Source organism: Carya illinoinensis, chromosome 12, assembly GCF_018687715.1.
Source record: "Carya illinoinensis cultivar Pawnee chromosome 12, C.illinoinensisPawnee_v1, whole genome shotgun sequence".
NCBI classification, from domain to species: domain Eukaryota; kingdom Viridiplantae; phylum Streptophyta; class Magnoliopsida; order Fagales; family Juglandaceae; genus Carya; species Carya illinoinensis.
In genome coordinates this window covers 22,312,831-22,326,818 of record NC_056763.1, presented here as the reverse complement: position 1 = coordinate 22,326,818, position 13,988 = coordinate 22,312,831, and the positions used below count along the sequence as shown (strand labels likewise).

The window sequence follows — 13,988 nt, the reverse complement described above, 5'->3', positions numbered from 1 at the left end:
GAAAAAAGATTAAAAACCACAAAACAACTAAAAGAAATAAAACACAACATCAAGTAAATTAAAAACCAATTTTAAAACGCATGTAAATTAAAATAATAAACTAATATATTAATTAAAATAAAAACAACCATTTCAGCGAAAATCCACTCAAAAGCGGGTCGTCACATCCTCCCCTCCTTAAAAACAAATTTCGTCCTCGAAATTTGCAAGATCAACCATCAGCGCCAAGCAGAATACAATATACAACTCAGATTATACTTTGAGAAAATGATACCATCAACCAATTCCACATAAGTATGAATAAAGCTCTCCTCAAATATACTCCTATAAGCAATTCCATCACATTTGCACTAATCTCCCAGAGACGCATCACGTCTAGAACTCTTAAAGTGGCCACATAAACAGAAATCACTACATCCACAAGAATTTCAAAACCGCACCCAAGTAAATTCCAACAATTAGTATCTTTCCACAATAAACTGTGTTAACCTCAATCAGCTCCTGTGTTATAACCTCCAAACCTTCATTATACACTATCTCTTGGTAACCTAATAATCACTTCCAAAATAAACTATCAATCAACATAATTTGTACAACCAAATGATTAACTTCTTACTAAAACTTCTAGGGCTGAGCAGAAATCCGAAAATCCGCCTCCGACTCTGACTCCGCTCCGACTCCGACAAGTCGGAGTCGGAGTCGGAGTTTTTTTCCCATGAAAAGTCGGAGTCGGAGTCGGAGTCCAGGCGGATCCGACTCCGACTCCGCTCCGATCCGACTCCGATCCTCCGACTCCGACTCCGACTCCGACTCCGACTCCGACTTCCTATTCCGACTCCGACTCCGACTCCGCATCCGACTCCGCTCCGCTAGTGTACATATTTTATAAAAAATATATGTGTTTTTCTATATAGTAATCATATAAATATAAATATAGTAACATCATTAGTTAAATCCAATAATATACTAGCAATTAGCACTAGTTATTAGTTATAAACTTATAGTAAATAAGTTAATAAATATTACTAATTTACTATATACTAATAGACTAATAGTATTAGACTATTAGTATATAGTAAATTACTAATATATATAATAGTATACTATTAGTTGTATATATTAAATTAATATCTTTAAGTTATTATCTATTAGTAATTTAGTACTAGTGTAGTGTTATCACATATTATTAGTTACTAGTTATTACATCTAGACTATCTAGTTATAAGTTATTAGACTATAGTAAATAAGTTAATAAATATTACTATATATTAATAGACTAATAGTATTAGTATTAGTGTATTACTAATATATAATATATATATAATAGTATACTATTAGTTAATATATATTAAATTAATATCTTCTAAGTTATTATCTATTAGTATTAGTGTAACTAGTGTAACTAGTGTTATAGACATATTATTAGTTACTAGTTATTACATCTAGACTATCTAGTTATTAGACTATAGTAAATAAATTAATAAATATTAATATTAGTTATATGTATATTAAATTAGTACCTTTAAGTTATTATCTATTAGTACTAGTCTAACTAGTGTTATTAGATATTATTAGTTACTAGTTATTACATCTAGACTATGATGACTATCTAGTTATTAGACTATAGTATATAAATTACTAAATATTACTAATTTACTATATATTAATAGACTAATAGTATTAGTATTAGTATTAGTGTATTACTAATATATAATATATATAATAGTATATATTTTTACTAACTTAAATATATTTTTACTTACTTAAATATATTTTTACTAACTTGTTAAATATAGTTTTACTAACTTATTAATTTATTTTTACTAACTTATTAATATGTTTTTATTATTAATGGGTTTTCACTTCCCCCCCCCCCCAACAACAAGCGGCGTCGTTTGGGGTTAAAATAACCCCAAACGGCGCCGTTTCTGTGCAACCCTAATGGGTTTTCACTTCCCCCCCACCCCCACAAACGGCGCCGTTTGGGGTTAAAATAACCCCAAACGGTGCCGTTTCTGTGCAACCCATTAGGGTTTTCACCCTCCCCCCTCGATTCTCTTCCCCTCGCCTTCACTGAATCACTTTTCTTCCTCAGTGCCGTTTCCTCTCATCTGAGTCATCTCAACCTTCACCGAAGCCTTCTTCCCTCCCCTCCCCCTGCGCCGAATCGATTCTCTCTCTCTTCAGAAATCGATTCTCCCCTCCCCTTCCCTTCTTCCCTTCTTCCCTTCTTCCCTCCCCTCCCATCCCCCATACCCAGTTCCCAACTTCCCAAATCGGCAAACCAAGTCATCGCACGGTGCCAAGTCCGACGCCAGTGCCATCGCAGACCTGGGTCATCAGTCATCGCACGGTGCCATCGCAGCCAGCCAAGTCCGACGCCATCAACGCCGTCGCCCAACTCCGACTCTGTTCCGACTCCGAGTCGGAGGCGGAGTCGAAGCGGAGTCTAACACCTTCGGAGTCGGAGGCCGGATTCGGCCTCCGATAAAATTGGAGTCGGAGTCGGATGGCTCCAATACCGACTCCGATTCGTCGGTGCTCAGCCCTAAAAACTTCAAGTCATCACTAATTTTTCAAAATCAGCACAAGATTTAAACACCTAATTATCTCCAAAATATCACGCTTCCGTGCGCACTCTAATAACTCGCCAAAATGTAAAAAGACTATATCCTCATAAATTAACACCCTTGAGTACAAGCTAACTCTAACACCTGGAAGCAAGAAAATCCTTTACCACACTTTGATAGAAAATAAAATCTCCCAAAATTATGAATCATCACTCCTATCCCTCAATTATCTCTAGCTACCTTAATCAAATCAAAATCATCCCCTAAATTCTGAATATCGTCTAAATTTAGAGATGACTAAACACACTACGAACCACGATTGAATTCACCATAACCTTAATGAACTCTTCTTGAAAACTCACTTACCTACTTCCATTCCCATAATCCTAGTAGTAGCACGACTATTTCCTTCAATTGCATACAAAATTAAATCTCAAGATAGGCCATGCTGTACATATCTCCAATCCATCAAAACTATTGCACTACCCTCCTAACTCCTACTGCTTATTACCTCACGTACCTGTTTAGGCTAATCACCGTTGATCCCCAAGCTTCCACTTTCAAGATTTTATTATCCACTACACATTGCGACCCAACAATCTCTCAAGTTAAATAAAAAAATCTATAATTCTCCCAACTGGACACTCAAAACTCCAAAGGAAAGTATAGCCTCAAATTTAAATTCCTGTGTGACCTCAAGTCACAATTAATTCTTGAAGATAGTCTCAACAATAAATGCCAACCATCACTCCAATTGGTAACCCACTTCAACTGTACACTCCGATCAACTCACCAAGAACTCGAAGTTAAAATCTATTGAATTTAATACTATCACATCTAACCCACCTCAGTACTCACCAAAGCCACTTCTCTCAAGCCAAAAAAACTAGGATTTGTACTCTCCGAAATCCATAAACCCTCACCACCACTATAAATGGATCTCATGTACCCTTAGCTAAGATCAATAATCATTCTAACGTATAAGTGATCCATCACTTCCATTTCCAACATCCGTACCTTATCCTCCAAAATAAACAAAATTTCATTTCTCAAAACCTGCATCATCTATTATCCTCAACTCGGTATGAATCAATCTTAAAACTTGTCACTATAACCTCGAGCTATAACAATTATTGCCAACCCACATTCCATTGAGTAACACGCTTCGACTGAACGCTCCAATCGATTCACCACTATCACATGTCAATCTCATACGTCCTTAGCCGAAACCAATAGTCATTCCAACGTACAAGTAATCCATTACTACTATTTCCATCATCTGGACTTATATCCGCAAATCAACATGAATCATTCCTATATCTGCTTAACTTATACCCTTAACATCAGCAAATAGTTATCGCTCAAAGTTTTGTACTGAAAATGACCTTAAACCTGCTAATAATCCGTTCCCAAAAGTCTCAAGAACATAAGGTCTCAACTTCAATCGAATTCAATGCCAACAATTAAACTATTGCTTCCAAAACTTCAATGGATCTATATCTTCCGAACCGACAAAAATCATTTCCTAAAATCGATTACTACAACCTCGAGTTAACAATAGTCATTTTTTGAACTAAGTCAATATCTACAATCCTCAAAGAAGTATATGAGCTAAATCATTACCTTCCATTCTCAAAGAAATTTACCCCAGAAAAATTTCATATTATTAACTAAACTCTGATCAACCCCATTTTAATGGTTGCAAACTAATCACTCTCTAGAGTGGATCAAGCTAGCACCCCAAGTCTGTAAAATTAAGAACTCAACTCTTATTATAAATTGGCCCTTCAACTCTACAATTCTAAAACCTTTAATCAAATAAGAATCATCTTCCGGAACTTCTAAGATCAAGGAACTTACATCCCATAATAGAACAATCGACTCCCAAATCTTTCAAATTCTAAAACATTAATAGATAATAAATCATTTTCTGAAATTCTCAAGATTGGTGGTTTTAATCCAAATCATTCACCTTAAAAGCTTGTAAAATCTAAAGCCCCAATTGCCACCAAATTGCTCATCCGAATCAGCGAAATTCAAAACTTGAAATTTAATTATTTCCCCCAAAGCTTGTCGAACCTAAAACCTTAATTACCAAAATCTTATTTCCTAAAATCTATAAGGCCTCAAACCTTAGATAAAATTATCTTAAACCAATCCTTAAAGTTCGTTGAACCTACACTCTCCTATTCTATAGCTTCATTACATAAATTCTACAAAACCTAAGACCTCAACCATCTTAAGCGACTTAAAGCTAACTCCCCTCCTTAGTTGCAACTTACATTCCTACTCCCAAGAAATTGCCTGATCCATGTCGTTCCCTTCTAGCCACAATATTATGAAAGTAACCCACCTTTATAATATTCAACCCTACTTCACTAAGGTTTTTTTTTTTTTTTTTTTTTTTTTTTTTTTTTTTTTTTTTTTTTATCAACGACATTCTCAATAGTACCGTCCTCCTGCCATAGCACAATCCTCAATCCCACTTTAACTCCGGACAAAACAAAACAAAACAACTTAAAACAAAATAAATAAAACAAATAAACAACATCCTTGCAATTCAAATAAAATCAAATCAAACCAAACCAAATCAAATGGAATTAAATAAAATAATTTTAACACCAGCTTTTAAAACTTTCTGGTACTCCACCTATGGGACGCATGGTTTTACCCAGAGCCAAACCGCTCTGATACCACCTGTGACGCCCCCAAATCCCCACGCCCGAACACGGGGAAATCGAGACGTCCGGATGGTGACAACCCGGGTCACCATCCCATCGACGGGTACCAAGTGTGTGCAAAGGCAACAAATGTGCAAAAGGAAACGCAGCGGATAACGAAAGTCATATAACTAAGTACCAGAATTTTTTTCTTAATGTAATACAAGCTGTTTAAAACATACGTAAATAAAATATTACAAAAACCCAAATACAGTTTTAAACAAATATAAAACATATCATCAGCAACCCGGCGGAGCCGCATCCTCGGGCTCAGCCTCCTCCTCCTCATCCTCATCACCTGCACCAAAAGCTACGGAACCACAAATGGTTCCGCAGGTAAGCAAAACCCAAACACTACCAGATAAAAACACATAAAACTCGAACAAGATGCATGAAACATGCCCAATGCACAAAGCCCATAAAACACCCATTTTCCACACACGCCAAAAACCCATTTGACCTCTCAAACCATTATCCAATCTTAACCGCGTGCACCATGACCTCCCCTAGGGGTCATCTGCACACCCTGGCTCCAGTGCCACATCGCAGAGTACCACCACGCATGTGACACCTAACGAGCGATGCCCAGTTCCGTGCCCCGCACGTTCGTAGCCAAGCATCCTCTAGCCCTCACCAGCAAAGGGTCACGGAGTCGGTGCGTAGGGCGATGCCCGGTTCCGCGCCCGGCGCGTTCGTAGCCAAGCAACCCCTAGCCCCCGCTTCCGTCGTCTAGCGACAACTCAGGGGACGTCACTCAGTTTATTCCGCTCTCGAGTGACCAGAGGAGCTCCACCGGGATAATAACCCATCCCGGCTTGGGCTCGTGATACCCACGCACCCGTAAAACCACTCACGCCAATACACAGGCTTTTCACACAAATCCACAAACACACGTGCATGCACCATGTAATGCCATAACAATGCATAATAAAATAATCCAACAATCATAAATCAAATAAACAGGCAACTCCGTCCTCCATCCATCCGACCCCCGAAACTCCTCGGACTTAGTCCGGAATCAACAACCAACAACAGTAAATAATTGAATGAGAAATATATATTAAAATCTGAAAATAGGGTTTGGAAAATACTTACAGCGCTATATGGCAATTTTAGAAAACAAGCGGCGTTGCAAACGGCGGAGGAAAAGCAACGTAACAGTGTAATTTACACTGTTGCCGTGGGTAATAAATTACCCACTTTCGAACGAGGACAAACCAAAGCTAGGGATTGATAGGGAAGGGTCTTGAGATATTTATGAAGCTAAAGGAAACGAGTTTTGGCCGTGGGTGGTGGTGGAAACGGCGGTCGAAGGCCAAAAAGGGGCTGAACGGAGATGAGCTCGTGGGAGCTACTCCGGCAACGGATCGGGGCCGAAATTAGGTGGGTTAGGTCAGCAAGAGGTAGGGGAAGAAGCTGTGAAGAGATGGTGGCCGGAGGTGGTGCGACGGCGCCGGAATCGGTGAAAAATCGTGTGGCTTCAAAGGGCTTTTCCGGCCAAACGGCCGGCCGGATGGGGGAGATATTTGGTGGGAAGGTGCGCCGGAGGGAGGGGGTTCGAACGAGACTGGCGGCGAGCCAAACGGTGGCCGGACGGCGGCGGTCTGGGCTGAAGAAGATTCCAGCGACAGGGGCAAAAACAGAGCAGGTGCAGCGACTTCCGGCGGCTCTCGAAAGCTAACGGCTGGTCCAATGGCTCTGAAAATTGGTGAGGATGATCTATGGTGGAAGGGGAAGAGAATGGTGGTGACGGTGCATCAAACGGTGGCCGGACGGCGGAGAATCGGCCGGTCAAATGGGCAGCGACGGGATGGATAAATGAGAAAAAAACGCACGGGGGGGAGGGGTCGACGCACGGGAAGAAAAGCAGGAGAAGAAAAAGAAAAAAAGAAAAAAAAGAAAGAAGAAGAAAAAGGAAAGAGAAAAAGGAAAAAGGAAAAAGATGTGAAAAGAAATGAGGTCCAATCCTCACTCCGGGAAAACAAAACAAACCGCCGAAAAGAGATTAAAAACCACAAAACAACTAAAAGAAATAAAACACAACATCAAGTAAATTAAAAACCAATTTTTAAACGAATGTAAATTAAAATAATAAACTAATATATTAATTAAAATAAAAAAAACCATTTCAGCGAAAATACACTCAAAAGCGGGTCGTCACAATTTTTTACAAAAAATTAATTAATGCACCAAGTTGAATCACCTCTTTGTGAAGTATGTGTTATAATATTTTTCAAATATGGCAAATGCTCATACAAGATATGAATTTAATGCTTGTATATGATCAATAAAAAAGTAAATAATATAAATATAAAAAATTCAAAATATGGTAAATTAATATAAATTATGAACAATGTGGGATTTATTTCTCTTACTTACCAGACAATTTCAATTATTCCAAGCTAATATATTTTTAAAAGATCACAATTGTACACCACATTACGGACATAAAAAATGTGATTAATTCTTTAATAAGTTTTTTATTTAAATTAATTCTTTAATTAGTGGAAGTGTTTGCTTAATTATGAGATAACTTGTTTTGAATTTATCAGATTTTTTGTTGAATTTATTTTATGATTTCTAAGTTATGAAATTTATTTTGATGTGTTTTCTTGATATTAATTATTGTTTTGCATTTAAATTGCTCTTTACTTTAAATTAGTTTAATGTTGAACTTTAATTATTTTATTTATTAATATTGAGTTGTAGTGTTTTTATTTGGCTCTTATTTTTTTCTTATTGTGCATTTTTCTTTGAGCCTTAACCCAGCCCACTAAATCCTCCCAAGCAGCGTCGTTTGGTCCAGCCCTTAGGGCTTCTTCATCTCTTCTTTTCTTCTCCTTCTTTTTCTGCACGCCGTTGTTCCCCTTCTTTAATCCGTGCAATGCTGCTTCTCTTCTTCTCCTTCTTCATTTTATTTCGTTTATTTCCTCTATTTTTCATTAGGTTGTCGTTTACTGCGTTCCTCCTTCCTCTCCATTTTATTTTCGATTCCTCCCCTCTGCAAGTCAGCGACAGTTGCTTGGAGTTCAAACTCGGATCTTCCCCGCACTCTTGCATCAAGGACTTCATGCCATGCACGATAACCTCTACCCAACCGCGAAGCCATGATGGAACCACTGTGAGTCTCCATCCCACAGCCACCTCAACGCATGGCCTCGACTCTGTTTTCTCATCTAAAAACAGAGCAAAAGGTTTACTTTCGCACCATGGATCTCCATTGAGCCAGCCCACATCGGTTTCCTTAGCCATCCAAAACTAAAAAGCACCTAGCACCACTCGGATCTGAAGTGAAAAACCAATGCGAAGCTGATGCCATGGACAACCTCCCGTCTAAGGTCTGGCCTCTCCCGCTGCCCAGCTGCCACTTATAACCCTTGTTGCTCTAAGGACCAACGGTTCCATCAACGTGTGCACCACCCTCAACGTCGCATCTCTCTTTCCCTCGGCGTCGTTGGGTGTCATCATGTTTTGTACAGACTGTAAACGAAGTAGTGTAAAAACTAAGCACGAAAATGGAAATGGAAATGTAATGAGAATTTACTATTCATTCCTGTAGTAATGGGATAGACCTTTATTATTATAGAAAGATATATATATATATATATACTAGGTTAAAGCAACATGCAAAATTTGTAAAAATAATTGATGGCATATATAGCTTAGAAGACATTGCTTCAACTTTTATACAAGTAACTAGAACAGGATCAAGTCTGGTTAGGTAAAATGATTATTTTTAGAAAAATAATATATATTTCATAAAAAAAAGGTTGATTTCAATTAATATTTTAAGGCATAGGGAAAAAAATATAAATTCTATCAAATATTTAGGCGTAATGTAAATTTTATTTTTTTGATATTTTAAATTCTTAATACAATTTTATGTATAATTCATATATTAAGTGAAAAAGTTTAAATTAACCATGTGCTAGAAGCCAGGTCCACAAACACATAAGAATGTGTTTTTTTCTCATTTGAAACCACTAAAAAAAAAAAAAAAACTGCCCAATTCATCTAGGCCCGAAATCAACCCTCCTCATCCTCTCTCTCTCTCTCTCTCTCTCTCTCTCTCTCTTCTAAGAAATACATTCCAAAAGCTTCTTCTCCCCTCTTTCTTGATTTCTCCATATTTTTTTATATTAATTATTTTTTATTATTTAAATTGCTCTATAGTTCAAATTATTTTACTGTTGGATTTTATGGTTCTATTTTATTAATATTTAATTGTAATGTTGTTATTTATCTTTTATTTATTTTACTGCTCATTTTTATTTTATTGGACCTTCTTTTTCAAATTGAACCCTTTAGAAGTCTAGAGTGAAAAAGGGAACAAGGGCACCCTTGCAATAACAATTGGGAATAATGATTTTCAGCTAAGGAAACTAATTTTATTAACACCTTGCAAGACTTGATGAAAAGAAGGGTGGAGATTTCTCTAATATTTATCGATGCATTACAGCAGTATGGGCGACCGTTGAGCCTGACACTTGGTATTCTTCTATTGGTCTAGTTGATATTTGAAAATCAAAAAAATTTCTTGCATTTTTCGTTTGTCTGACCGTGAGCGTTTTGTGTATTTTTTCTTTTATATCCTTCTGTTTTCAATTTTGTGTTCGTTTATGTGCAGGTATTTTAGTCTTTACGTCTTGTGATATGACGTTGTATCAGTGATATTTTCTTCAAAGAATTTTAGACCACACGATCTCTCATTCCCGGCTTCGTCTCGACCTCAACCTTTGCGATTTACAGCCAGATATACTGTTTCTCTTCTTGATCTCCTCCACCACGCTTTAAAAACATTGGTTTTGGTAGCTCTCTCTCTCTCTCTCTCTCTCTCTCTCTCTCTCTCTCTCTCTCTCTCTCTCTCTCTCTCTCTCTCTCTCTCTCTCTCTCTCTCTCTCTCTCTCTCTCTCTCTCCACCATCCATGGCTAGAGAAGCCTAGCTCTAACTTAGTTTCTTTTTTCCATTTTTTATGTGTTAATTTGTTCGAGTCAATCTTTGTTCGGTGCAAAGTTACATGCAGTTTCCCACTAAGAGTAATTTAATAAATGGGTTTAGATTTTTTTCCATTGCATGTCGTGGTTTTCTATAGGGTTTTATCTTTACACAAATATTTTCCTCTATGACCCTCATCTTCTTAATTTCTTATAATTTTCTTGAGCAGATCAAGAACGAGACTGTTGATTTAGTATTTCTTTATGATCTTATTTTAAAAAAAAAAAATCGCTCATACATGTTCTGAAAGGTGTGTTTTTTTTTTCATCTTAGAAATAAGATCTGTGGGTCCTAAGTGGGGTTTAGCCTAAGTTCTTTCACTGGACTCCACTTGCAAAGTTTCTCACCATCTTTTTTCCTTCTCCCAGTTGATTTTTCTCTTTCTTCTAATTCTAGCTAATGCCCAAATCAAAACATAAATGGTTTATTTTCGCTTCATTTTCATTAAAATGATTTTCATTAGAACAGAAAGGCTTCCGATGGTTGCTGGCGGCACGGACTTCAAACGGAGCTAGTTTGATCTGCGGAAAGTGGACTATAATAGAATACCTTAACGGGAAATAAAGAAATTAGTGGAAAAAGAAGATTTTCTGTTAAAACAACAATTTTCTATTTCATAGACACTTTTTATATATAGAAGATATAATTGACAGAATATTACAAAGAAAATTTAACAAACAAGTTAACTACTACGATCAGTACTTTAACAAGATGATTGAGTTTGCATCATCAAGTGATCATGGTATTTAATGGCGTATTTTGTACCAAATGGAAATTGTTTTTTTATTTTAATTTTTATATAAAAAGAGGGAATATCACATGTCCAGAGTGAACCGGCCTGAGAATAATTTTGTAGTGGTCTTGACTATCACAACTAGAGGATAGAATGGGAGTGCACACAGATCGATAACGGCATTTTTGTATAATATATGTGCCCATACATGAGTACATACATTCGTATTGCAAGCCAACATAGAAGATTTATGTAATGGGTAGAATTTTTCCTGGCAGGTAAAAGCTTAAAACATATATGCTATGACTCAATTTGCGTGACATGCTACTACCAAATTAATGCTTTGTATAGCTACATAGACACTCATATCCGATAATGATTGTAAAATACAAGCACACCACTTTTACAAGATTAACCTCACTTATTTTTAGGCCTACCTTAAATCTCGTTGGCTCAAACAATTCAAATACCAGTGCATTACCATCATTCAGCTTATGGTCCAGTGCAAATGCTCTCCAGCCACCACTAAGCCCAGATCTTTTGCCAATGTATGTAGTCTCAAATTCCACACCATTTTCATTTACTAATACCATATACAACAATATTTTTGGAAGATGATCCTCATAGAATTTTGAAGGAAGGCCGTAATAATAAAGGCAAAATATATCATTCAACTACTTATCCATTGAACTATTAAGAAGTTAGCTTCAGAAGCTACATCGAACCCTTTCTTGCATATGTTGCATATAAATATTAGATAAAGTATAATTAAGATAAGAAGACCATAAATTGCCTTAATCGCCACATACCAACCAAAAACAGCTATAAACATGAGACCGGACCATTAATTTGATGAAAGATGGACTTCCAGAGTCTAGTTTGCTTTTGAACTCCAGTGCAACCTCAAAGGCATGATCTCTTTCTTCGTAAGAAGCTTCCTTGACTTCATACAGTGGCCTTGACTCTCCCCCATAAACCTCAAGCCCAACGCCTCCACTCACACAACCCAACAGCCCATGTTTTTAGCAACCAAAGCAAAGTATTTGCTTCCTACCCGTGAGCCACAAGCCATAACTTAGCTTCCCCGCATCCAAGGCCACCGTCACCCCGTGTCAATCGTGTTTCTCCACATCACTGACCACCCAAGACTACCACCAAGCCATGGTTCCTTCTCTTTCTACCTCTTCCTCTCGGTTTCTTGTTGTTCAGTCGCTAACCATCCTTGATCCATCCATTGCCCAGCAGTGCAATAGTGCACAATCATGTGCAATTAAAAAAAACGATAGATCATAAATGAAAAAAATAAGAACATTTGTACATATTTATCTTAAACTTTGGTCGTTCAAAACTTGACTAATAGCTTTACCAATCTCCGAACTAATAATTTACCTTGAGTGCTTGAAAGGTTATATCCATGTATGCTAGATTTTGAAGCAATTCAACCAAAGAACCATCAAACTGACTCATAGAAGCAAATCCAAACCAAAGAGAAAATCAAACTCAAAAAGATAAAACTAAAATATAAACGAAACAATTAGTAGAAAGAAAGGGAAAAAACCTGATCAAGATCTTCAAGGTGCTCTTTAATTTCCAGAATTTTTGTCTGTTTGTCATCGAACAAACCACCGTAGGGATCCAAATCTCTGATTAGAACTTTCTGAAGTTATATCTATATTAATAGATCTAAACATTCTATAAAAATTTGAAAAAAATCTCACTTTGGAAGATCCGTAACTGTAATTGAAATATAAAAAGAAAATCCAGATAGAGAGAGGAGATTCGTGATTTATCACAACATGTAAATAAAAAACAAAAAACCCAAAATTTATACCTAGACCATACCGGAGAAGACCAGTTCTTGCTCCTTGAAGAATTGTTGTTCGGCGTTCTTCGATACAAATCTGAATCAGAGAACAGGCTAACGAAGAAAGAAAGAAAGAAAGAGAGAGAGAGATGAGAGAATGGAGAGACTTTTACAAGAAGAAATAAATAAAGAGAGTACAGAGACTTTTGATATTCCAACAGTGACACAGAAAAGACAAATAAAACCTCATAGGTACATGACTACACGGCACTCACTCAATTCCAAGACAAATAGAGTTAACAAAAAATTGATAAAGTTAACGGAAAATAACAAAAATCGTTAAAACAACATTTTCCGTTAGATAGCTTATCTTCAACTTTGGTCGTTCAAAACCTGACTAATAGCTTCACCAATCTCCGAACTAATAATTTACCTTGAGTGCTTGAAAAGTTATTTCCATGTCTGCTAGATTTTGAAGCAATTCAACCAAATAATCATCAAACTAACTCACGGAAGCAAATTCAAACCAAAGAGAAAATCAAATTCAAAAAGATAAAATTGAAATATAAACGAAACAATTAGTAGAAAGAAAGGGAAAAAATCTGGTCAAGATCTTCAAGGTGCTATTTAATTTTCAGAATTTTTGTCTGCTTGTCATCGAACAAACCACCGTAGGGATCCAAATCTGCGATTAAAACTTTCTAGAGTTACATCTACATTAATAGATCTAAACATTCTGTAAAACCTCAAAATATACGAAAAAATTGAAAAAAATCTTACTTTGGAAAATCCGTAACTGTACTTGAAATATAAAAAGAAAATCCAGATAGAGAGAGGAGATTCGTGATCTATCATAACATGTAAATAAAAAACAATAAATCCAAAATTTATACCCAGACCACACCGGAGAAGACCCGTTTTTGCTCCTTGAAAACTTGTTGTCTGGCATTCTTCGATACAGATCTGAAGCATAGAACAAGCTAATGGAAAAAGAAAGAAAGAGAGAGAGATGAGAGAATGGAGAGACTTCTATGAGAAGAAAAATAAAGAAAGAAAGAGAGTACAGAGACTTTTGATATTCCAACACTGATATAAAAAAAAGACAAATAAAACCACATAGATACATGACTACATGGCACTCACTTAATTTTAAGACAAACGGAGT

General features: G+C 36.6%; 1 long non-coding RNA gene across 2 annotated transcripts; it reads right to left on the bottom strand.

The window, feature by feature from the left end:
* Window positions 1–11,710: 11,710 nt before the first annotated feature.
* Window positions 11,711–13,574, bottom strand: LOC122290350. Of its 2 annotated transcripts, XR_006236363.1 has the most exons (3): window positions 12,851–13,574; window positions 12,578–12,662; window positions 11,711–12,477 (listed from the first exon to the last, which is right to left on the bottom strand). It is a non-coding gene; the product is annotated as an uncharacterized LOC122290350 (long non-coding RNA). The 2 variants fall into 2 exon arrangements; XR_006236362.1 differs by having other exon boundaries at window positions 12,578–13,574.
* Window positions 13,575–13,988: the final 414 nt, after the last annotated feature.